Genomic DNA, 25,909 nt, shown 5'->3' with positions numbered 1-25,909 from the left:
TACACACATTTACCTTTTGCAAGATCGCCAGATATTTGGCTAGTTTCTGGCCAACAACTCCTCCCTTCTTCTGGAAGACAGATGTCAGCTGAGGTAGATGGCTGTCCAACTGCGCCATGAAGGCTGTTTCAAGTGGGATAGTTGTTATGTGCTGGAATTCAGCATGTATCTGTTATGCAAAAACAAAACGACAAAAGACAAAGAGCACATTCAGCCATTGGTGTAATGATATTTTGTATCTACTATATAATTAAAAATTCTAATGTTGACCTCATTAACCAAGTCCTTGATAAGACGTGTATTGGTGCACAGTGTATTCTAACCAAAGTATTTATATGAATCTAAGGTAATTGCAAGGAATCAGAACTAGAGATGTAAGCTGTATGGTTGTTTAAACCTTGCTAATACTTTAATTGAAAATGGGTAAAATGTTGAGGTATAAAGTGAAAACCCCAATTCCAGCAGCAGCTGTTTTCTTCAGACAATCAAACTGACAGTTAGAGAATAGCTGGTGAAGAAAGCGGAACATTGAGCAGCTAAAGAGCCAAATACTTTACTAAGGAATTGGTGGAGAGCATAAACAGAGCTAAAATATGTGAATATTGGACTTATCAGATGGACAGAAACACCATTTAAAATGTATGATCATGTTGCTCTGTAGCAGCTCGATGTGTACAGCAAATAGGCATTTCACCATTCACCATGTGAAATATATAACTTACCTCATCAATATGGAGTATTGTGAGTAAGGTTCTGTTCCCCATCACACCAACATCAGATAGCAAAACCTGCAATAAAAATAAAGAAATTAAAAATAATAATGGTAAATGAAAAAAGGTAATTGATTGCCAATGATTACTGACTTGTGTTAGGCCAATGACTAAAAATCCTACAAACTCCTTTGTGACAAACAATGTAACGTTTTTATTTTATTTTAAATAGAGCCTAAATATTACTGGATGTGGTGCACTTTTGCTAAATGTTTAGACAAATTGCTTTTGTTACCGCCCTTACATGCTAAACTGTTATTGCACTTGATGGCACCTTTTAAAAAGGGAGAAGCTTTTCTTTCTTTCATTGTACATGTATAATGACATTAAATGATTATATTCTATTCTATAGCCAAAAGCAATAAATGATTTCTCACTTTTGGCAAAGAGCATTGTCCACCTCAAAACGGGTAACAATTAACCATACCTAGGAGCGCTTAGTTCTCTCTCCACCATGTATGTGTGTTGCATGCATGTAGCAGCCGCGTGTGTATAAACTGCCCCACCCCCTCGCACACAGACGGGGAGAGAGAGATCTCTCCTCTGGATTGGAAAGATTGAAAATACATCGACGCATTTTGTCTTATTGCATATTATAAACGGTGTTGGCGAAACTAAGACTGCAATATAATGTTAAATGTCTCAAGTACCGATAAACAGACCGTCCTGCTAGAGAGGTGGTACTTTCCTGGGGAGAAAAGGTTAGTGGGTGTGTCGGCAACACTAACTATTTTTGACTAACTTATGGCAACACAAAATAATACATGGGAGCGGTGGAGTGATGAGGAGGTGTCGGCGCTTCTGGCGATTTACTCGGAAGGCTTCAGTAGAAGCCAGTCCCCAACTCTGGGGACTTCCGGTGGCAGTATACGCCGTGAAGTTGTTTGTGGTGTAGTGGGGCCGACACACCCACGAACCAGTTCCCTCCTCAGGAAAGTAATAACTCGCTAGCAGGGACTATCTGGGGGGTGGAAATAAGGTTCGGGGGGAAAAGTACTCGTGTGAAACGTTATATGAACGTTAGCCGCGGTAACATTAACCCCTTGCCTCCAGAGAGTAACGTTACCAAAACCAATGTGATTTCACATGCTTAGTTGTGTCCTAATATTACCACAGTGATAAGAACAAGTTACACAAAAAAACATACTTACAGCCGGTCAGGAACACAGTAGGCTAGGAATGGCCAGTATACAAGCCAGGTGAAGCTACAAAAAAAAAAGCATAGTAACAGGCAGTATTCAACTTGTATTAGCTACAAACTAATAATAAAGTCTAACAAGACAAAGATTGAATTTATCACGTATTTAATTTGAGAGCAGTATCAAGTTATCTTATAATGTTAATGATACATGTTACACTTCAATTAGGTTACTTAAACATTACTACACAACTAAGCTAGGTTAACAGTAGGCTAACAGTTAGCTAGCTGCTGTAGGCCTACGTTTGCTAATGTTAATCTATCAAAACACACAGTCAATAGCGTTAATGTTAGCTATTAATCTACCTGTTTAAGTATAATATAATACACCTGTGACTAAGGTAACTTTGTCACTGATGGCTTCGGGCCTTGCATATGTGCACATGTTTATACAGTTTATATTATTTATTGATGTAGTGTTTATTGTATTTTATTTTGAAATGTGTTCCCCATTCCCCATGTCTGTGGCCATTGATTGTGTGCATTTGGTGCTCTGTGGTGTCTCCTCCCCCCTCACCTGTGTCCTGTTGGGTTGATTGGGTTGGGCATTTAGGCTCTGGGGTTTTGCTGTTTGGGAGATAGTGTGTATGAGATCCTTGTGGCTGCAGGCTGTGGTCAGGGAGAACCAGCAGGATTGAGGCTGTGTGTCATGTGTTCCTGACTTTAATAAATGCCCACACCGGGTTGTATTTTGGACGTTCTGCCTCTGCCTCCTTGCTTGGTTGGGCCGCTCAATTTTCAGCTTCACAACACCCAAGGCTATGAATGAGCTACTTACTTAAAACGGAGAGCCGTGGAGAACGTTCACCTCACGACAGAGGAGCTACGCAGGCAGTCAGGTGATGGTCCTTCCGAATGGAACATGGAGGGAAAAGTAGCGGGCTGCTTGTGTATGCACATGCGCAGACAGGACAGTATATGTGGTAATTAAATTGTACATATTTTTTTCTAATTACTTTTAAATGAATGAAATGAGCTTGTTTAAAACAGTGACAATATATGTTAAGATTAATTAAAAAAGATAAGAAGGATGCAACAACACATTCAAATCTATTAAAAAAGGCTAGATTAAAACATGTAACATCTAAAAGGGGTCATAATCAGTTTTTTCAGTGCACAGACTCATCCCTCCTCGGCACAGCACCAAGCGCCTCGGACAGTCCTTTGTGCCTGTAGCCATCAGGCTGTACAACAAGGGGTCAACATTGTGACACAATTACTGGACATAAAATACACACTGTTTCCAGTCATTCATATAAACATATCTAATATATATATATGACCCAACATGTATAAATGTTCATTTTAATTAATCTCTTATTTCATAGTTTTTTTATTATTATTTTTTTTATCTTTGATGTTATCTTTAATTGTATTAATCTGTGTGAATCTTTGCTGTCCTGTTTTTCATTCTTACCCTGTAGCTGTTTAAACCACTGAATTTCCCCACGGGGATTAATAAAGGTCCATTTTATCTTATAAAAATCAATATACAGTATACTGAATATATTTGTTTTTATTTTCCAATGTTACATTGTTGTGCTGTCTTCTCTTTTCTGTTATTAGAATACAATAAGTGAAAGCAATTTTATTGATAATCATATTTGATTTTGAGGTAATCCAAAAGTAACGGAAAGTAATCAGGAAACATTACTTTAATAATTAGATTGTAGGTAGGTAATTAGATTTCATTACTGATTACTTTTTTACACAGGTAATTAACAATTGTAACGGATTACATTTTTTAAGTGACCTTCCCAACTCTTCAACAGATATATATAAATATTTATATATATATATATATACAGCTGAGTGGACCTTTCCCTTATGAAATGAAAATATATTGGTAAATATAATGCAATATACTGGATCATACATTTCCATATATGGGAAAGTAGTCCTTATATTTTTTAATATATTGCAATATATGCATGGCTATACTGTATACATTTACATTTATACATTAAAACATATATATTGCAACGAAAATAAAAACTGCACTATACATTTGTATATGTAATAGTTTTATTGAAACACTCATTTATCTTTCATGAGTTACACAAGTTTACATAAAGTTGAACAGATATTCATAAACAGTTATCTCACTTCGTGTTATATAGTTACCCACTTTATATATGAACTTATGTTTGATGGTATATATTAAAAAAGTACAAATACTCCATTGTCCATTGAATGATGGAAAATAATATACAGTTTATAAATATATACAGACACACACATATATGCATATATGCACGCATATATATATATATATATATATATATATATATATATATATATGCACCACGTTCACAAATTTGCAGATTTCAGATCTCATTAAAACAGAACTCAGCTTGCTTGTGGAATGTATCTCCCATAACTGAGTCAAGTAAATAACTTTCTGAAGCTTTAATCAGATGATTAATTGTTGCATGATTGCAATGAAACAGGGGGAAGACCATCTAACTCACTGGCTCTCTATAGTGTGATTGGTCTCTCTTGAGCTTATACGACCGAGGTGAATAGCTATTTGGCAGTGAAAAGTTACAAAATAAAAACAATCAAAATTAGACATTTTTACAGGCTCCCACTACCTGTTAGCATATGGCATCTGTTAGCATCTAGCTCTCCTGCTCACAAACATTTAGCCATCCCTGCTTATACAAGTAGTAGTTTTAGTTGTCTGCGGTCTGCGGAGGCCAACTCCCACCTGTCGAGTACGGCTGTACTGAGGTATTTTTTCTCCGGAGACGTCGCGAAGAGACAGAGTGGCTCCACCTGTTGCTGCCTGCGATCTGCGATCTACGGAGGCCTGCTCGTCGCGAAGAGACGGAGCGGCTCCACCTGTTTGCTGCCTGCGATCTGCGATCTACGGAGGCCTGCTCCCACCTGTAGAGTACGGCTGCACTGGAGAGGTTTTTACCCCGGAGTCGTCGCGGAGAGACGGAGCGGCTCTACCTGTTGCTGCCGACGATCTGCGTTCTACGGAGGCCTGCTCGTCGCGAAGAGACGGAGTGGCTCCACCTGTTTGCTGCCTGCGATCTGCGATCTACGGAGGCCTGCTCCCACCTGTAGAGTACGGCTGCACTGGAGAGGTTTTTACCCCGGAGTCGTCACGGAGAGACGGAGTGGATCCACGCTTCGGGCTTGGCCTGCTTCCACCGGGCGTGTGCTGCTGTGCGGAGGAGGATTTTACCACGGCTGGGGCCTGCTTTCCACCTGTCCTGGTTCTGCTGTTGCAGAGGCCTGCTTTCACCCCGGGGATACCACACTGCTGCTTTCGTCTGTCCTTTGCTTCTGTGCTGATTTTGCTCCAGGAACATCGCGGATACTGTGTGCTGGTCTGGGAAAATGGCCCATATCGGGATTCTGCTATGCCTGTTAACTGTTTTGGACTATGAGAAGATCTCTAGTCATTCTGAAGAGTCTACTGGATTCAGGTCTGTTCTGCCACCCGCAGTGGGCATCCCCTGCAAAGGTTCGGATGTGTTACACAAACAATTACCGGTTGCCTTGTCACAGTCAATCTGCTCGACAAAATATGTTTGTCTTTTTTGTTTTCCTGCAATGATGGTTCTTCAGGACTGCTTCTTAAGCTCTAATCACACTCTCGCAGACTTTTCCGGTGATTCTAAAGTAGATGACAATGTATGTGTGTCGCTTAAGAGGAAAATATGCCTGTTTTTGTTGTTGTTATTACTGTCAGGAAATGTACAACCTAACCCTGGTCCGCCCAGTAGTAGTAGTCAGATCGCTACTCTTTCTGATTTTAAAGCTAGGTCTGGGTTGGGTTTCATCCACTTGAATGTGCGCAGTCTGTTAGGTAAACTAGATTTTGTCCGTATTTGGGCAACCTCGACTGACGCTGACGTCATTGTTTTATCAGAAACATGGCTAAACAAATCTATTTTGGCCTCTGACATTGCCTTAAATGGTTATAATGTGTATCGTACCGACCGACCTAATAAAGGTGGTGGCGTTGCCATTTATGTTAAGAATAAGTTCAGTGTATCCACATTAGTTTCCAAATCGATCAGTAAGCAATTTGAATTTTTAGCCTTAAATATAGAAGGGGCAAAGGGTCAACAGGTCATGGTCGTGGGCTGTTACAGACCCCCCTCAGCTGTCAAAGACTCCTTGTCTTAGCTAACAAATCTTTTATCGCAACTAGACAAGGAAATAGTGCTACTTGGAGATTTTAACTGGGACTGGTTAACTGCAGTGTCAGAGGATTTTTAAAACCTTTGTATCTCTTTAAATGTTATTCAGATTGTTGACAGTCCTACTCGCCCTAATATTAAGTCCCCAAATAAATCCTCCCTAATTGATCTCATTCTAACTAATGTTCCCTATAAATATTCATCTGTGGGAGTATTTGCGAATGATCTGAGTGACCACTGTGTTGTAGCCACAATTAGGGACACTAAGGTCCAAAAGGTTAAACCTCGTATTATCATCAAGAGAGACATAAAACATTTTGTGGAGCAGGGTTTTGTACATGATCTGTTTGGGTTTGATTGGGGACAAATCGATTTGTGTGCTGATGTTGAGACTGCATGGTCTTATTTTTATCTTGGTTTTATGGAAATTATAGATAGACATGCACCCCTGCGTACATTTAGAGTGAAGGGACGAGACAATCCTTGGTTTTCTGCTGAATTATTTAGTCTCCTACATTAGAGAAACAAGGCATGGGCAAAGGCTAGGAAATCAGGCTCAGAGGTAGAATGGCTGCGTTTTAGGCAGATAAGAAATAGCTTCACTTCACATGTCAAAAGTGCTAAATCTAAGTATTATCTGGCAGTTACCACAAAGAACCTGAACAACCCTAGAACATTCTGGAAAGCCATAAAATCGATATCCACCGGTGATATCCGTAATGAGCTACCTCCGTGCCTTACCTCAGCATCTGGCACTATATCGGACAGGGCTACCATGTTAAATTGTTTTAATGAGCATTTTGTGTCCTGTGGCTCTCTGTTTCATTCTGTTTCTAATTATGCTTCTGTGAACACCACAGTCGGTGACTCAGAACAATGTGGTCTGGAAAACCCTTTCAGTTTTACTCCTTTTACTGTTGATGTTGTTCGTGAAGTCTTAACCAAGCTAGATCCTAAAAAGCCGGCTGGTCCGGACAACGTAGAACCTTTCTTTTTAAAGATAGCTGCAGATTTTATTGCTCCACCTCTTACTACTCTTTTTAACCTCTCTCTCAGCACGAACAAAATCCCAAAAGTATGGAAGTCAGCTTATGTTCTGCCACTACTAAAAGGAGGGGAGGCCACCTTATTAAACAATTATAGACCCATCTCTAAATTGTCAGTTCTGGCTAAGGTTCTTGAACGCCTAGTCAGTGAACAAGTAAAGGAGTTGTTATGTACAAATGACATCCTGTCTAAACATCAGTCAGGCTTCAGAAAGCAACATAGCACCATCACTGCCACAATGAAAGTGGTAAATGATATTACGAGTATTTTAGATAATAAGCAGAGTTGTGCAGCTCTATTTGAATGACCTTTCCAAAGCTTTTGATACCGTCGATCATCGCATTTTGAAGCAGAGGCTGGTCAGTATTGGCATATCCAGCCATGCAGTGGGTGGTTTGTGAACTACCTCTCTGAAAGGTCCCAATGTGTTCACTTTGATGGGCTGTCTTCTGAGTGGTTAAACATCACTAATGGTGTACCACAAGGTTCAGTTTTAGGTCCGCTATTATTCTCTATCTATATTAATAGTTTAGGTGAAAATGTCGAAGGAGCAACCTTACATTTTTATGCGGACGATACCGTTATGTACTGTGCAGGTCCCTCGATTAACGAGGCTGTTGTTAAATTACAGGCTGTTTTTAACATTATTCAGGCTCAGCTCTCTGAGCTTAAGCTTCTTTTAAATGTGGATAGAACCAAGGTAATGCTCTTTTCTAAAGCTAAAGCTAAAAATACACCGGAGACTGCTTTGGATATTGTAACTACGCAAGGAATACTACTTGAAGTGATTACCTGTTACAAATACCTGGGTATCTGGCTTGATGATTGTCTCACTTTTAAACTTCATGTCAATAACCTGCTTAAAAAGCTGAGGGTTAGGCTAGGTTTATTTTACAGAAATAAGTCCTGTTTCTCGCTTGAGGCCAGGAAAAGGCTCTGTGACCTTTTTACCTGTGCTGGACTATGGTGATTTGTTATATATGAATGCACCTGCCCATTACCTGAGCAAGTTAGATGCTGCGTATCACAGTGCACTGAGATTTTTGACAAATTGTAAAGCACTTACGCATCACTGTACCCTGTATACCAAGGCGGTTTTGCCATCACTTACTGTACGGAGGCTCAGTCACTGGTACTTTTTCATTTACAAAGCCATGTTGGATAAACTACCATCTTATATCTCCTCCTTGATCTCTCTGCGAATTGAAAGTACTTATTGCCTGAGATCGCATGCTGTGGTTTTATTAAATGTGCCAAGTGCTAGGACTGTCTTAGGGAAGAAAGCTTTTAGATGTGCAGCTCCACTAACATGGAACAGTCTGCATAAATAATGGAAAATTACCAAGCTAGTACCACTACATGTTTTTAAAGCTCGGTTGGATGCTACAAAATCAGATGTTGTTGGTACCTGTACATGTGGTTAAATATGTAAATTGTAATCCCTGTACATTTTGCTGTAGAATGTCGTTTTGTTGTTCTGTTGTTTATGTTTTTATGTCTTCTTGTGGAACCTACTGCTGCAGGTCTCCCTTGATCTCAATGGGATTTTACCTGGATAAATAAAGGTTTTGAATTGAATTGAATTGAATCAATGGTGATTATTCAAAAGGATATAATATAGCGGTTGAAAATGGGAAAGTCAGTTTGTTTCCCTGTAAAAGTGTCAAAGAAGACAGCAACATTTTTCACAAACCCATAAAGCTGATGTCCAGAAGCCACCTTCTAATCAGAGACTGTAACTGTGCCTTCTAGCTCTTTCTGACAAGCTTTTACACACGCCTTCAAACAATAACAATATCTTGTTTTGATTTTCATGCTGTCTCTCATCATCGAGCAATATTTTCTATGAGGGCCAGTGTACATCATTTTTAAATGAGATAACTTGTTTCCCTGAAGGTGAGGTTGTGGGTGAAGTAATCCATGTTCGTACTTATGAAGATACACTGATTGCCTAAATGGGTAATTTACACATGGTGTAGACAAATGCAGTTGACTTCACATTTAACATTTGTCAGAAACTTAGTACGTCGCTGTTAGGAAAGAGTGCCAGCAGCTTTGGGCAAGAGACATTAATGAAGGAGAAGTAACAGGATGATTTGAGCGCAGATGAAATGTTTTCAACCCTTTCTCATTATGTTTTGCCTCTCATGCACCTCTTCTCTTTTCCTTGTGATCATTTAGTTGTTCCCCACCTTGTTTCTCTCCCACTCCACTTTCTTATTTGTTCTCTAGAGCAGTGCTTCTCAAACTCTTTTCAGTAATGTACCCCCTTTGAAACATTTTCTCAGCCAAGTACCCCCTGACCAACCCCAACATTTTTGATCGAAAAAGCCTATATAAATGATTACAATGTAGTGATGTTCCCTCAGTGTGTGATTTATTAACTCCTTCGTGCATGCACAACAAACTAAGGATATTTTCATCTTCATGCATGAAAAAAAATAACATAACGTTTTTATAAAACAGATTTTTCCAAGGAGTTTTTCAATTTAAGTCATATGTTTAACAAACCAATGAACAATGATATATTGTGAAAACCTATAAAATACATACACATTTGACATGTTTATATGAGGACCCCCTTGGTGGTTCTAGGAATATTTTATATACAATTGTGTTTTCTATGTAAATTATTGTACTGAGATTATTTTTGTAATCATGCATGGTATTTTTTAAATTAACCTTTTTTTAATTTAATTTTTTTAATCTCACGTACCCCCTGCAGTACCCCAACATACCCCCAGGGGTCCGCGTACCCCCATTTGAGAATGACTGCTCTAGAGGATTTATTTTAATCACAATCCCCACTACTAAATGCTGCATCACACAGACACATTGTACCAGGAATACACAGCTAGAGAGGCCAATCCCAGTGAATTCAAAAACTCACTTCACCTCCAATTCCTGGGGCAGAGGGCACCATGAGAGGGAAATTAGAGAAACCGTTGGTGCAACACTTACATCTAGTGGTGGACAGTAAACCTGCCCCTGAACAGTTTAAGTTACCACCCCGAGACACCATGAGCAGAAGATGACCAGTTGTGCCTCCGCTGTCGGACCTTGTATAAGCACCCATATTTTCAGAACAAGTTCATGATTTGCTCAGAAATAAAGTTTCAATTTAGAATCACTTCATCAAAAGAGCAATGGGCCATGGGAATGCACTGCAGCAATGCCTATTTCATGACTCATAACAGCGCCTGCATGTCCTGAACCCTGGCTCTCCTCAAGTGGGATATTTAGAAACAAGTTGCCCATTCCCTCTATGTATCTACGCTGACTCCAGTTTCCTCTTAGAAGCCATCTTTACCACAGTTACCAACTCCATCTCATCCTAGACTGCATTTCCACTCTGTCCTAGTGCTGTTTATTCCAACTGTCTGGCTTTCTGACTTTGTTCTCATGTTTCTTACAGCTGTTCTTCATATGAAGGAGGATTTTCACTTGTTTTCTCACAAACTGCCAGTAAAATATTTTTCACATTCTCTCACAGCAATGCATTATTATTTACGTGTCTTTTGTCACCCATCATTTTATGCAAATTCATTCATTCCCTTTGGCATCAAACATGCCACATCTCTCTTTTTAGTCTCTGTTTGTCTTGTCTTCCTATTTCATTTGCCTTCCCATCATTTGTTCACACCATAACTTCTACTCTAGTCCAGACATCTTTGGTCAGACAGGATCATCATTCTCTGTGTTAACTAGAGGATGAAGTCAGGCTTGCTACATCAACACTGGCATCTCAATTTCTCTCCTACATCAACCACAAGCCTCAATCACAATGTCCTCTCTGGGAAGGGGGATTTATTCTCCTGAATACGTGCAACAACAAGGTTCTGCCGACCACTGTTTGAAGTCGCTCCGATGCAAGGACTACTGCTGCTGTGTTTAGGAAAAAACATTTAAAGGACATTAGGCGGCTTGGATCTGACTTCAAATGGAAATTCAATCAGGGTGTGAAAAGAATCTGACAGTGCAGCAGCTCGCACTATGCCCTGTTGTTTGGAGTATGGTTCCATTTGAGAATGAAAGGCAGATAAACGCAGTCAAGTTGTGAGGATTGTCCTTGTCAACATCATTTGTGAAAAGAGACTTTGTTTGCTGTGCCAAATTTGAGAATGCAAACCTGATCTGAAATGTCATAAATAATCCTAAAGTATTTGGATGAGATGAGCTGGACAAGAATGCCCTACATTTAAACGGGTTGATGGTGGAAAGAGTTAAACGGATTATGTTTGTTGTTGTTTGCTGACTGGATGAGCTGAGTTAGTTAGTTCTGTATGTGAGTGTTACGCCCAGGTCTAGGGGAACATAGGCGCAGCACAACATTTGCACTCTTCCCACTCCCAAGAACACGGACACCGAGTCAGAGAAAACGTTTGGTAAATGTATTTACCAAAAATGATACACAAAGAGGAGTAGCAAAACCAACAAAAAATAAACAAACCTTAAAACTCAAAATCTTACCAAACCGAGAAAATAAATATACAGGCTTCTTACCTACACTAACTTAAACAGGAGAAAACGATCAATCCAAAAGGGAAAATAAAACAAAAGGGTTTGCACTCCTGACAACATAAATCTGTCTTGTGTTAACTGTGTTCTTATTCTCAGCGTCCAGGAAAGAGAAGCTTAAAAAGGAGACTAAATGGAGTCTCTGGAGGTTCAAAATTGGTACTTTAATTAATAAAAAAGGCGCGGTAAAGTCACAAACAGGATATGGTCCGTTGGAGAGAAAGTCTGCAGCTTCCTCTCCAGGTGCCGGCCGTGCAGAAGAGACCGTACAAGCATTCGTCCTTCCCGCTTCATCGCTGTTCGCTCCTCCTCTCTGTGAGCTGTAGTGACGTAGGAGACTTCCCCCCTCGTTCGTCTGTGTCCGATATCGCGTTAAACAGAGGATTTCGACATTTTACATTCATTGCTTACTTCCACATGCCTTTTCTCCTCCTTATCTCTTTCATAACTTTATATGTAATACATGTTAACGGCGTCAATAGCCACTTTAATGATACTAATGGGCGGTAGTCCCGGATGTCGTCATGAAGGATTTTCAGAATAAAAGCTTAACAACTGGACGCACAAGAACTTCTGGTTTTTCAGTATAAAACAGCATTTAAACTGACGGTATGTTTAGGGTACATTATGCTATCAAAACATTGATTTTAATTTCTAACAGTCCCTCCTTACACACCTAAAAGGTGTGTATAATACTGAAATAAATGAGTTCTTCATCTGAACTCTGCATAGTACATAACTCATATCAAAAACATACAATCAAAATGGAATGGTTCGAATAGCCTCAATTTTACAAAAATACTTTGACTGTGTTCAAACATAAAAGTTTTCCCTTTTGCATAACTTCTAGTGTTAACATTCAATATGGCTCTTCAAAATAGCAGCAATGGCTTGGTATCAGAACATTTCTTCCTCCCTCCTTTCACAGAAACCGTTCCCATACCACGCTCAGTGTTAAGGCACTTGTTTTTACAAAGTGAAAAGAAACGACCCATTTCAGAATCGCAATGATTTATAAAACATGGGATCCATCATATTAGAACAGTGAAAAATAATAAAAATGAAATAAACTATCTTGGACCAGTGTAATGTAATAATAAAAATATACCATCTTGGAATAGTATATTATACATTTAAATGAATTCACTCCATTTTAGCATTTTATTTTGCTCACTTCTTCACATGATTTCATCATTTAAAGAATCACATTGGCTGGACATTCATTGAACAACCTGGTCTCTGAACATCCATATCATTTAACATCATTCAAACTAACTCATCATTTTCATTCATCTGTATACAGGGGTGGATTGTCCTGTTCTACTAGCATTTGTAGCTGTCCCCCATGAGAAATGTACCCTCCCTCCTTTCATATCATTTAAGGTATGAAAGTAATATGTTCTCTAGAAGAGGCCGTTGTAATCAATCGGTATTTTAGGACATGGAATTAGTGCAACATCTAGGCCTCCCCTGGGCGCCCCTATGCTATCCTTGTACCCTGGAGCCTAAACTCCCCCTGGGACTGGTCTCTTAGCCCTACTGGCTTTGGGGTGGTCTGTTCTAATACAGTGATAAAGTCCCTGAAATGGTGTGAAAACCGGTGGAATATCAATAACTCATTATACTAATTTATTTTCATTTCTGGTCTACTTAAATAACTATGCTAACCTCCTTAACCTCTTAAACCCGGCCCCCCCGATACCGGGCGGAAAAACACGTCACTGCAGGAGACAGCATCTGGGGGCTTCTTAATATTTAAAAACCTATGAATGTCTTATACTTAAATAACGGGAAAAAACTCAGCAACCTAATGATATGAGCCATTTTAACCGAAACAAAACACAAGTCTCACAAGAAGCGTTAGCATTAGCCCTTAGTGAAAACAGGCTGATGCTACTTCCGGTGCTAACTAGCAAAAACGATCTTTAAAACTTAATATGTTCTGCACAAACTACATATCAGCTGAAAGCTGATACTCCACAGATTATTTTTATATAAGTATCATCACTGTAGGACACAAACTCACTGAGCGAGCAGCCAGAACAGAGCAAGAAAACAACAACAGTGTTCTAAAGCATAACAATAATGATGTCTTACCGTTGCTGTTTTGTGATCAAAAGTCGTGTTCAAGGGAATACAAATGCTGCTCAATGTTAATCCAATGTCTCTTAGTCACTTTAGAATTGTTCCTGATAATCCATCATTACATTCATGGCCGCATCGTAGGTATAAAGTTTTGCAGTCCAGGTTTAGGTTTTCTCACGTGCTGTTTACGCGAGCCTCTCTCTCCTTGACGTAAGTGTAAAGCGGGATTTACTAACCCCCCCTCGATTATATTGGCTCCAAAGTTTCAAAAAAGGTGTCAATCACCCAAATCGACCTATGGGTTCCAGAGATAGGATCCTGCGTAGTATGAATAATGCCAGCAGCGGCTGCTTTACGCACAGACGTAGCAGAAGCAACCCGCACAACCAGCACAGCACAGCCAGCACAGCACAGCAGCAACGAACACAGCGAACAGAGAACACAGCGAACAGAGACAACAGCAGGCAACCCTGATTAGGAACTTCAGGAAAGGTATGTACTCTCTTTGTTTGTATCTATTAGTTGTGTATTTGGTGTAATCTATAGTAATTCCACACTCGCAAAATACAAAATGGACGCCGCTTTGTTGTTGTAGCGTTATCTTTCCGTGAGAAACTAAAACAATGGCAACATCATGTTGGTGAACGTATAAATAGATTAATTGTATTTCGTGACTATAACACGGCAGTATATAAATAAAGCTGTATTGTATATCAACCCAGTATATATATATATATATATATATATATATATATATATATATATATATATATATATATATATGTGCCGTGAAAAGAGAGTCGGAGGCGGTGTATTAAGAATGGAGTTCCAATCTTTATTATCCATTACTTTCAGAGAGGTTAACACATGCACTGCTCTGCCTGATGAGCTAGCAGGAATGGCAGCTAAAGCTACAGGTGTTCCCCACTAAAGGGTCCGTGTGGCAACACAATAAGCAAGGTGAATTATGTCCAATAACGTGTCACCACACAAGACCCCCAGAATTCACACATAAACAAAATCAGCATGGCGGGGAGGAACGACACGCCGACCCCCACGACTCCTGAGCACGGGAGTCGGAAAAGTGACTCCCGCCTGTGCGGCCCCCAGAAGGGGAGGGACCGGAACAACAGGTCTTAAATCCGTGACAGGGGACGAGGCCGGGGGGCGGCCCCGTCGCGGAGGTCGAGCCAGCACCACAGGCTGGTCCAAGTCCAGGTGAGCAGCCTTCACCCGGTCCACCGAGAAGTGCTCGGCCTTGCCACCCAGGTCGACCACCAGGTGCTTGTCCCCGTGCTCCAAGACCCGGAAAGGCCCATCATAAGGGGGCTGCAGGGGGCCTCTGTGCGCATCGTGCCGGATGAACACGTGCTCCGCCGAGCGGAGCTCTGCGGGAACCTGGGACACCTGAGTACCGTGCTGAGTAGTAGGGATCGGAACAAAGGCCTCAGCGGCGTCACGCAGGAAAGCCCGCTGGGCCGACGCCGACCAGGGAGCCGATGCATTTGGGAGGAAATCCCCCGGAACTCTCAGCGGCTGACCGTAGACCATCTCCGCTGTAGAACACTGCAGATCTTCCTTAGGTGCGGTCCTCAGGCCCAGCATCACCCAGGGCAGCTTGTCGACCCAGTTACCGTCCGTAAGGCCGGCCTTGAGGGCCGCCTTCATGGAGCGATGAAAGCGCTCGCAGAGACCGTTAGCCTGAGGGTGGTAAGCGGTAGTCCTGTGCAGCTTAACCCCCTAACCGCCTGCCACAGCGTTCCAGAGCTCGGACGTGAACTGAGAGCCCCTGTCTGAGGAAATGTCTGACGGGGTGCCAAAACGACACACCCACGTTGCAATGAAGGCCCGGGCAACGTCTGCGGCTGATGTCGAAACGAGCGGAACCGCCTCCGGCCAACGGGTCGTCCTGTCCACCATGGTGAGGAGGTAGGAAAACCCCTGAGAGGAAGGCAACGGACCAACCAGGTCAATGTTGACGTGATCAAACCTCCTCTCAGGCACCAGGAAACGCTCCAACGGGGCCTTCGTGTGGCGGTGCACCTTAGCGCGTTGACAAGCCACGCACTCCCTGGCCCAAGTCCTCACGTCCCTTTTCAGTCCTTGCCAAACGAACTTCGCCGCTACCAAACGGACCGAAGGTTTAACGCCGGGGTGTGACAGGCCGTGCACAGCCTCGAACACAGGACGCCTCCAGCTGGCAGGGACGACAGGCCGCGCCAGGCCCGTAGAGACGTCACACAGGAGAGTAATGCCCGCGTCGCCGAACACCACGTCCTCCAAGCGCAGCCCCGCGCTCTCCACCTTCAGGGCCTGGACGCCGGGATCTGTGACCTGGTCTGCCGCCATGCGAGTATAGTCCAGGCCCAACTGGACGGCACCGATGACGACCCTGGAGAGGCAATCAGCAACCAGGTTCGACTTGCCAGCCACGTGCTTAATGTCTGTAGTGAACTCCGATATGTAGGACAGCTGCCGCTGCTGACGTGCCGACCAAGGCTCCGCCACTTTTGACATGGCAAAGGTGAGCGGCTTGTGGTCGACAAACGCCGTAAATTCACGGCCTTCCAGCATGAAACGGAAGTGCCGCACGGCCAAATAAAGTCCGAGGAGCTCCCGGTCAAAGGCGCTGTATTTGCGTTCTCTAGGCGTCAGCTGGCGGCTGAAAAAGGCGAGCGGCTGCCAAGCGCCCTCCACCCACTGCTCGTGCACTGCGCCGACCGCGTAGTCTGACGCGTCCGTGGTGATGGAGATGGGAGCCGTAGATGATGGGTGTGCCAGCAAAGCCGCCTGAGCCAACGCGGTCTTGACCTCAGCAAAAGCGCCGTCCGCCTCTGCTGTCCAGTCGATCTCCTGGACGGGGGTCTTGCCTTTCAACGCTTCATACAGCGGCCGCATGATGTGTGCGGCCCGGGCGATGAAACGGTGGTAGAAAGTCACCATCCCCAGAAACTCACGGAGCGACCGGGCTGTGAGCGGGCGAGGAAACGCCGCAACAGCCTCCACCTTCGCTGGCAGAGGTGTCGCACCGCCCTTGGTGACGCGGTGCCCCAGGAAATCGATGTCCGACACCCCGAACTGGCACTTTGCAGGATTGATGATTAATCCGTGTTCGTTGAGCCGTGTGAAAAGGGCTCGGAGGTGGGACAGGTGCTCCTGCACTGAAGCGCTGGCGACGAGTATGTCGTCGAGGTAAACAAACACAAACGGCAGGTCCCGCAGCACCGAATCCATCAGGCGCTGGAACGTCTGAGCGGCATTCTTGAGTCCAAAAGGCATCCGCAGGAACTCAAAAAGTCCAAAAGGCGTTATCACTGCTGTCTTGGGAATGTCCAGGGGGTGCATGGGCACCTGGTGGTATCCACGCACCAGGTCCACCTTGGAAAACACCCCCGTACCGGCCAGATGCGCCGAAAAGTCCTGAATGTGCGGCACCGGATAGCGGTCAGGCGTAGTGGCGTCGTTGAGTCGGCGGTAATCCCCGCACGGGCGGAACCCGCCGTTCGATTTGGGAACGACGTGCAGGGGGGAAGCCCAAGGACTGTCGGAGCGGCGGACAATGCCCAGGCGCTCCATGGTTGCGAACTCCGCCCTCGCTACAGCCAGCTTAGAAGGGTTCAACCGCCGGGCCCTGGCGTAGACAGGAGGCCCTCCGGTAGTGACGTGGTGTTCCACGCCATGCTTAGTGGTAAGCGCAGAGAAGGTGGGTAGCGACAGGTCTGGAAATTCGGCCAACAGTCTGAGAAACGTGTCTGCACCTGACAGCGAGCCTGACAGCCCGTCGTACGCTGCGCTGCCAAGTGTGCACACGAGGGAAGAAAACGTTAAGGCATCAACCAAACGCCTATTCTTAACGTCCACTAAGAGTCCATGAGCACACAAAAAATCCGCTCCGAGGAGGGGAAAAGAAATGTCCGCTGTCACAAAATCCCAGCTGAAACGCTGTCCTCCGATGCACAAACACATAGGCCTAACGCCGTACGTGCGAATGGGACTGCCGTTAGCCGTCGTCAATCGCGGTCCGTGCCCCCCACGGGCGACGTCTTCACTCGACGCTGGAACTACGCTCCGTTGAGCGCCCGTGTCACACAGAAACAGGCTCCCCGAAACGCTGTCGCTGACGAAGAGGAGCCTGCACGTGCCGCCGACGCTCAGAGCCACTACTGAGCGCCGGCCCCTCCATTTCCCGGGGGTTTGTAGCTGCACGGAGCGATGCATCTCTTCGCCCTTGTCCCGAAACGTGCGTGGTAAACGCACTCTCCGGCGTCTCCACGCCGGCTAGCCACAGCCGTGTCCGGCCTCCGCCACGCTTTCTTGACTGCCGGTGGGCCGCTGAGCGTCGCGGCTAACGTCTCTGCCCCGGGCTGTTGCGTAGCCAGGAAAAAACGATCCGCTTCCTCAGCCAAAGCACGGGGCTCCGTGACAGGCGTGTTGGCCAGCGCCGTCTGTACCCGGGGAGGCAAGTGACGCAGGAAAATCTCCGTGAATAAAATACGGGGATCTTCCCCCCCTAGCAGATTTAGCATTTTCTCCATTAGCTGGGATGGCTTGCTGTCTCCTAGGCCTTGAATGTCAAGTATCTGGCGGGCCCTCTCCTTAGCAGATAAGCTAAATGTCTTAAGGAGAAGGGCCTTAATCGCCTCATATTTGCCATGATGTGGGGGGGCTGCGATGAATCCCACCAACCTGGACGACGTGGAGCTCCCCAGCGCTGCTACCACATGGTAGTATTTTAGGTCCCCGTCACGGACCTGTCGGCAGGCGAAATGTGCCTCCACGTGTGCGAACCATGCCTCCGCGGTGTGCTCCCAGAATTCCGGCAGCTTTATGAAAACATCGCGCTCAGCCATGTTCGTTAATTTTCCGGAAACTTTCTCGGAAAAGTCAGGGTCACCAGTGTAGTGCCGTGAAAAGAGAGTCGGAGGCGGTGTATTAAGAATGGAGTTCCAATCTTTATTATCCATTACTTTCAGAGAGGTTAACACATGCACTGCTCTGCCTGATGAGCTAGCAGGAATGGCAGCTAAAGCTACAGGTGTTCCCCACTAAAGGGTCCGTGTGGCAACACAATAAGCAAGGTGAATTATGTCCAATAACGTGTCACCACAATATACTGTTATTCCACACACGCCAAATAGATGCTGTTTTGTAGTTCTACAGACATTGACTATTAGCAGATTATAAATAAAGCTGTATTGTATATCAGTCTATATATATCTATATATATATATATATATATATATATATATATATATACTATAGCGTGTGTGAAATAACAGTATACATATATATATATATATATATATATATATATATATATACTATAGCGTGTATGAAATAACAGTATATATATATATTAGGGCTGTCAAACGATTAACATTTTTAATCAGATTAATCACAGCTTAAAAATTAATTAATCATGATTAATCACCATTCGAACTATGTCCAAAATATGCCATTTATTTATGTATATTGTTGTGGGAATGGAAAGATAAATGAAAGAAGGCAGATATATCCATTTAACATACAGTATCTATGTTTATTATAACATTTGTCTGCGTGTCAAAATGAAAGACAACCCACACACCTATCAATCATCAAACCGTGGGGTCTTAATTCATTACGTGTTGATTTCTATCAACGGGGGAGTACTTCAGGAAAGTCGACGGGGGGGCTAGTGGAGTACTTCGTGACCACAGAGTGTGAACGTTGTGATCAGCTGTTTTAGTTATCCAGTGAAGGGGGGGGGGGGGGGGGAGAGTCTCCCTCCGCAGCCGGTTGGCGTAGTTTTGGCACAATTCCGTTGTACAGACCGACGTTAACAGCAGCCCTGTCTGTGCACACGGAGACCGACTCTGTCGTCCGGTGATCTAACCGCCTTCTGGAAAAGCTTCACAAGTACGTCGGTACGCAAATGCGCTTTGTGACACAAGTGACGGTACGCATTTCAGATTACGCACATAACCTGCGTACCAGTTATGTGCACCCCTGTACTACAGCAAAAGTATTCTCCGTCGGGACTTCCTGCAACAACACCACGCCGTTATCAAAGATGTTCTATTGAGAAGACGATCACTACGTGACAAAAGTTTTCAAAACCGTGGCTATTGAAATCAATCTTACTAACTGCTGTCTGTGCAATTTACTCCGCGAGTTGGCAGACTTTATTTTGCTTACTTTAACATCATTTTTCATGGTGGGGCTAAGCCATTTCTTGGTATGGGTGTAGCCTACCCCAGCCATACCCTGGCGCTGCCACTGGTGGCACGTATGGGGCGGGCCATTCTGCACATGCGTTAAATGCGTTAAATATTTTAACGCAATTAATTCAAAAAATTAATTACCGCCGTTAACGCGATCATTTTGACAGCACTAATATATATATATGTATACGGTTATTTCACACACGCTAAATGGAGGAATTATTTCTGATTTGAGTTACATTTTTGAAAGAATAATCCAGTGAAGTAATCAAAGTTTTTTCCACATTTGTTTTCACAGTGATGAAGACAAGTATTAAATGGCTTCTGGATCACAGCCATCAACATCTGCCTCATCCGAGCTACGACGTGCATCAGATCAGCATACAGTTGCCCCAGAGCCATCAACATCCAAGCTATGCCGCCAGACGTCTGCACCAGTACTAACTCAGCCTCCCTCTGCATCTTCTGATTCAGTGGACAGACTGTCAGGAGGAAAGTGAAACGGGCTGGTGTGTGGCAGACTAAGATTGTTACCGTTACTGACGCTGTGGTGGACTACAACAGAAGCATGGGCTGCGTGGATGTGTCCGATGCTTTGATTGGGTACTACAGTGTTCACCACAAAACCATGAAATGGTACAAGACCTTTTTTTTTACCATTTTCTGGACATTGCAGTGGTGAACAGCTTCCTTCTCTACAAGGAGCTGCACAAGATGAGGGGTGACCCCGGCAGGACGAAGCCACACACCCAGAAGTCCTTCAGGGAGCAGCTTGCTGCAGACATGAGGGGTGAAGTCCCTGCAGCAGCACCACCACCACTCCCCCCCCCCCCCCATCATCACTCGTATGCATTGCAGTATTATGGGGAAGATGCCACCGCGCTCAGGAGGTGCTCTGATGCTGGCAACACAACGGTGAAGACCTATCTACTGCACTAAGTGCCTCAATTCAAAAACACTAAACACATTCAGGTTGTGTACATTTTTTCTTTTTTGCCAGTATTTACAAAAAAAATGCTCGTGCTGTTATTTCGGTTTTAGTGTCGTTTTTTTGTGTTATTTTTGAAATAAATCTGCTCATGTTGGAGACAAATGTATCCTATGTTTCCTAATTGTTATTGTGTAAGTAAACCTTCCTAGAAGTGTTAGTCGGGTGATAAACATGTAAGGACTGTGGCAAAGTCCACACACGCACACACACACACACCATTTACATACAAAAAAAATGTAATGTAAATAATAATAATTTTTTTAAAACACTTGTATTTGGATGGAATGATTACCTGTAGTGATAATACAATTATTTTTACAGTATGGTACCTGAAAAAGGTCAAATGGCACTGATGGTATCCAAATGTGCCCAAATGTGCCCAAAGGTCAGTCCGCCTGGACTACTTTTAGCTAAACCTCTCTAAAAAGGTCAAATTTAACTTGTTTTGCCTCAATCTTGATACAGGGTACTTATTATATGTTGTACTTTGGATTCCTAAAGCTTTTAGTCTACTATCCCATCATTCAAGGGTAGTTTTCACTATAAGTAATGTTTTTTTTTTAGGCGGGGGTAAGAATTGACCTTTTTTTACTATGTTCCATCTGAATTTACTCTGACTGAGAAATATCTATATTGATTCTTACACTTCTACATCCAACTCACAGATGTAACCTTGCTTTGATAAAATAAATAATTCATATAACCCTTTTATAAGTTAAGTTATAGTCATTTGTTTTGGGCATAGCATTTTCGAGCCTGAAACCTTAAAAACAGGCTCAGGGCTTAAGAGGTTAACAATGTGTGGAACCTTGGGTGCTTTAACAAGGACTTTAAAAACAGAAGTCATTTCATGAATGGTTTGTAGTTCAATTCAGGAATTTTCACTCATGGCAGATATGTTTCTCCTTTTAAATAACATCTCTAAATGTCAGGTCATCACTGATTAAATGGATGAGCATTAGGAGGTGGTGGCACTTGTCTTTTAAAACTCATACTCTGGTGCCGTGCGCTCCCTCTGAAGCTGCAAGTAAGATTTAAAACATCTGCAGGGTGGGTTGAGCAACCCCTTCTCCCTGAACGATATTTGTTGTCGAAAATATGCACCATTAAAATGAGGATCCAAGGCCCCGCATGTATTACTCCCAATTATACTAGTTTTTTCAAAATTAAAATCTTCAATCGCTCTTTGCCTAGTGTCTTTTTAAAACTCTACATCTTGGACGACAAACAAATGTTGTTTCCACCTTAACAGTTCTCCTATGGTAATAACCATGCTACAATGGTGAAATCAATACTCTAGATTGGAATACTTTCTTCGGCTTGGTTCCAGCTCTACCTTTAACATTTTCCATTCAAATAAAGATTTGCCTGCTATCTTTATTGTAACAAATTAAATCTTCCCCAAATTCTCACATGAATAAGAATCTCTATAAGAATAATTTGTTTATATTATGAAAAGATTGAATAATATGTTCTACCCTCAGTGTGTTTTTAGGATTATTTTCTAATAAGTGTGTTTATGTGTAAACTCACTCACTCCTGTGTTCCTTCTCTCCCCCTCTGGTCGTCAAGCCACGACCCCCTCACGTTCTGCTGGCCCATGCCAACTCCTCTGGTTCTGTCTTCTCCTCCGTCCTGTCTTCTCCTCAGTCCATCCGCACTTGGATCTTCCCGCTGTAATTATTTTCAGTGGCCCAACTGCTTTGCATTTCATCTCCTCCTTTTCAGTCTCTACGCTGTTGCATGGAGTGGTGTATTCTGCTCTCATGTCCCACACTCTGCTATTGTGCCAAATCTCGCGGCTCAGTTTGGAACTTCATGTCCTGTTTGAGGGACCGATGAGAGTTTGCCTCTTTGTCAGCATGCTGGTTTGGTTCTGGATGCCTCAGGTGGAGATGGTTCTGGATGCCTCAGGTGGAGATGGTTCTGGATGCCTCAGGTCGTTGTTGGTTCAGCTCGGGTTGTCTGTCTTTAAACCGGAGGAGGAGGAGTCTCCTGTGGTGAGGTCATTTGTCTGAAGATGGGGTCGTAGCCTTCTGACAGGCAGAGAGAGAGAGAGAGAGAGAGAGAGAGATCTCGGGCCGCATTACCTATAGTTAATTCTAACACACTGAGGTAAAACATATCCAATCCTTTCCACTCTATTCTCCTAATCTTACTATCTGTCTTAGATGTTAAATGTCATCTAAACCCAATTAATGTCTACTAATGGTTGTGCCATATCCCTAAACATTGTTTCCACCCACTGTAACATGGCTACTCCAAATAACTCTTTCAGGAAACCATTTTCTTCTATAAATTAAAAATACCTACATGTTTCAAGCACCACATATTTCACACACTATAAAAGAACGTCCCCATATTTTCTCCATTACTTTAAATCTCACTGTTATTTAGAACATAAGTAACTTTTGTGACTAAACATATCTGCAATGTCGCCACAATCTGCTGGGGAATTTTGTTCATAGAGTTTGTACGTACAAAGCTGTACTTGTGGGTTAGTAGCCTGTTTCTACTGTAATCATTTTCAATAATTGTGCTCAGGTCACCGGTCGGTTGTCCATAAACTTAACAGGGGTGTTTCTGGCACAGACTAAAACATGGATCCAGTGTATTTTTAGATTCCCCTAATCTGTAAATTCACCTACATATCCCAATCACTTAAATCCATCTCATCATTTGATACAAGAACTGCTTATATGGGGGGTGAATCATCTTGATTGTAATCCCCTCACCTTTGGGACCGAGTATTTCTAACTCCTCCTCTTGTTGCTCAGCTGATCTTTTGGCTCTAGGGATAAGTGAAACTCTCTGAAACACAGCTGGAGTTTTGTTAGTGATGTGGGCATTCTCTATGAGTGGACTAATGGATCCATGTCTTACTTGATATTGTACTCCCCATCCAACCAGAAAGGTGCCAAGTGTAATGAGCACAATCGACAATGCTATTCTGACTCTTATCCCTAGGGGACCCCACAATAGCTTTGGCTTTGTTCTTGACATCATCTCTATTTTCTCCCTTGGTGTCAGTTACATAATTTAAATAATGAGTACTATAATAACGTATACAAAAATGTGACTCTTTTTCAGATGTAAAACAAAAATAGGTTTTCACTTTAGTGTACTATCTATACAAATCTATAGACAATTCGTCTTTTGAGCTGTTTCTATCTTTATCTTATTTCTATTTATTGTTTTGTTCCAGCTCTGCCAAATCAGTCCTAACTCCCAATAATGTTCTGGAAGTTGCCAGTGAAGGGTGACAATGTGTGAGGTAGTGTCAATTTGCTCCTTTTTCTTTACCTTTAAACCGGAGCGCGTGTGAAGTTCGTTACAACTTCTCACTGTTCCGTCCACCGGGGATCAGCTCACTGTCTTTTGTGAACTTTCACCCTCACCCAATCACCTGGCCGAACAGGAGTCTCTTCTGGTGTCTCGTCTTGTATCTCTGTAGCTTTCTTAGCCTGTGTAGACAAAACTTGGATAATATTACTCAGAGTTCTGACATATTCATTACTTTTATTCGTCTAATATCTAAAACTGGACCACTCCCTCCTTGGAGGAGGCCCAAGCGTCGGCATACCTTTTGTCGTTATGAGACCTATTGTTAACTACATGTTATTATTTATTAACTACAATGTCACTGAAATCAACATATCTGTATAATCATGACACTCCCTCCTTTGAGCAGAATATGCTTAATTAATATTGCAATGATTACCCTATTCTGAACAGGACATGTAAAACCCATAACGTTGCATTAAATAAATATAACTTCTCCGTGTACCCATAAGGCGTACAAAATATCGTATGATGTATGGCTTTCTGATGGTATAAAAACATATTCACTAAAATCTGCCATTAGCACAAAAAATGGTTTACTTGTTGCAATAATGGCTTTTGTCCTGGTATTATGCATCATTGTTGCTGCGAAAAACAATACCCCTGGTGTCGCTAATGCGTCTCAATAATTATAGGATTAGAGGATTGTTTGATACTGCTGAACAAAGATATGATAAAATAATATTTCTCTAAACTAGAGAAAATGCGAACTATTCTCACAGAGGGTGACATGCATGAAGGGCTGGTGCCCCTCACTCAAAATGAGATAGTGCCTTACGCACTACATTATAAATCAGTAAAATTACTCAAGAATAAATAAATAAAAACTGATTCTTGAAACTGTTGTAAAAACCCTACAACTTCTTCATCCAAGCTCTCAATCAGTGTTATGTTATTTAATCTGCAGCTCATTGCCTTAAAACAGATACTTCAGGTATGAAATGGTGTTTATGAGAAAAATTTAATCTGACTCCATAAATCACATAATTGTTTGACTAAAAACTACACTTCCACTAACAATAAATGAAGTTCCCCTTTAAACACAGCCCCGGTCTTCTGACGGGGTCTATCTATGTACTGGCTGGAAAATGTTGTGCCAGTCTCTGTCGCTCTGTCACTGTTCTCCCGCTAACAGTCACTCTCTAGTTCTGCTGGGTTCTTGTTGACTTCTTCACTGGTTTGAGACAAGCGACCCTATCGGACACCTCCCTTTGTAGCCAGACTTCACCACAGCAGAATCGAGTTTCTGTTTTTAGGTCTCAACAGCTCCACGTCAGGTGTATCGCCGCCCCTTCAACTGCAATCGGGAGGATTTGGTATGGATCCTCCATCTTGGGCGAGTACTAGGTTTCCGTCTTCATATTTTTTAGTGGAAACCCCATCGTCTTGACCTCACTAGCTGTGTAGACACAATAGTTTTCTGTGTGGGGGAACAACATCACTCGTAATCTCTATCCTTCTCATAATTACAAAAATAGTCTGCTAAATGTTCTACTATGTTTTAATCTTCTACTAATCTGTGGATGCTTTATGTGTAAATGCAATATGCTACTCACTATCTCTTTAAATAACATTCAACTTCTCCCTCCTGTGGT

At 42.8% G+C, this 25,909-nt stretch overlaps 1 long non-coding RNA gene across 1 annotated transcript; it reads right to left on the bottom strand.

The window, feature by feature from the left end:
- Window positions 1–719: 719 nt before the first annotated feature.
- Window positions 720–2,824, bottom strand: LOC117550363. The gene is made up of 3 exons (XR_004569618.1): window positions 2,747–2,824; window positions 1,922–1,975; window positions 720–788 (listed from the first exon to the last, which is right to left on the bottom strand). It is a non-coding gene; the product is annotated as an uncharacterized LOC117550363 (long non-coding RNA).
- Window positions 2,825–25,909: the final 23,085 nt, after the last annotated feature.

The sequence above is a fragment of the Gymnodraco acuticeps genome, unplaced genomic scaffold (assembly GCF_902827175.1).
Source record: "Gymnodraco acuticeps unplaced genomic scaffold, fGymAcu1.1, whole genome shotgun sequence".
Lineage (NCBI taxonomy): Eukaryota > Metazoa > Chordata > Actinopteri > Perciformes > Bathydraconidae > Gymnodraco > Gymnodraco acuticeps.
This window is presented reverse-complemented; position numbering and strand designations above follow the sequence as displayed.